The following is a 302-nucleotide window of genomic DNA, read 5'->3' as shown; positions in this document are numbered from 1 at the left end:
CCCGGCTTGCCACGCTGCGCTGCCGCCAGCCCAGGGCGCCGCTGGCTTGTGTCCTGTCTCCCTGGGGGCCCCGTCCCGGGAAGGCAGGGAGCAATCCCATAGTCTCTCTCACGCACTCCCTGATACTCCTCAACCTACTCGCCTCCTCCCAGAGCTTGGCCACTCAGCAGAGAGCTTCCTCTCCCTGGGCGCGCTGGCGCAGGTGAGCTCCTTGCTGCTGGCTGTGCTGCTGTAAGAGCAGATCACGCCCCGCGTCCCAGTGCCGAGGAGGGAGCGTGTCTCCAGCCGGGCGCTGGCGTGGG

The 302-nt window shown here is 68.5% G+C and overlaps 1 protein-coding gene across 1 annotated transcript in view; it reads left to right on the top strand.

Moving 5' to 3' along the window:
* LOC104272525 (carnitine O-palmitoyltransferase 1, liver isoform-like) overlaps nucleotides 1-302 on the top strand; it is a gene marked incomplete at both ends in the record, with an annotated part of 7,325 nt that overhangs the window by 4,928 nt on the left and 2,095 nt on the right. The gene's annotated exons all lie outside the window — the stretch shown is intronic.

This window comes from Apaloderma vittatum, unplaced genomic scaffold (assembly GCF_000703405.1).
Source record: "Apaloderma vittatum isolate BGI_N311 unplaced genomic scaffold, ASM70340v1 scaffold16584, whole genome shotgun sequence".
Classification (NCBI taxonomy): Eukaryota; Metazoa; Chordata; class Aves; order Trogoniformes; family Trogonidae; genus Apaloderma; species Apaloderma vittatum.
Note: the sequence above shows the minus strand (reverse complement) of the source record. Positions and strands in the feature narration are given on the sequence as shown.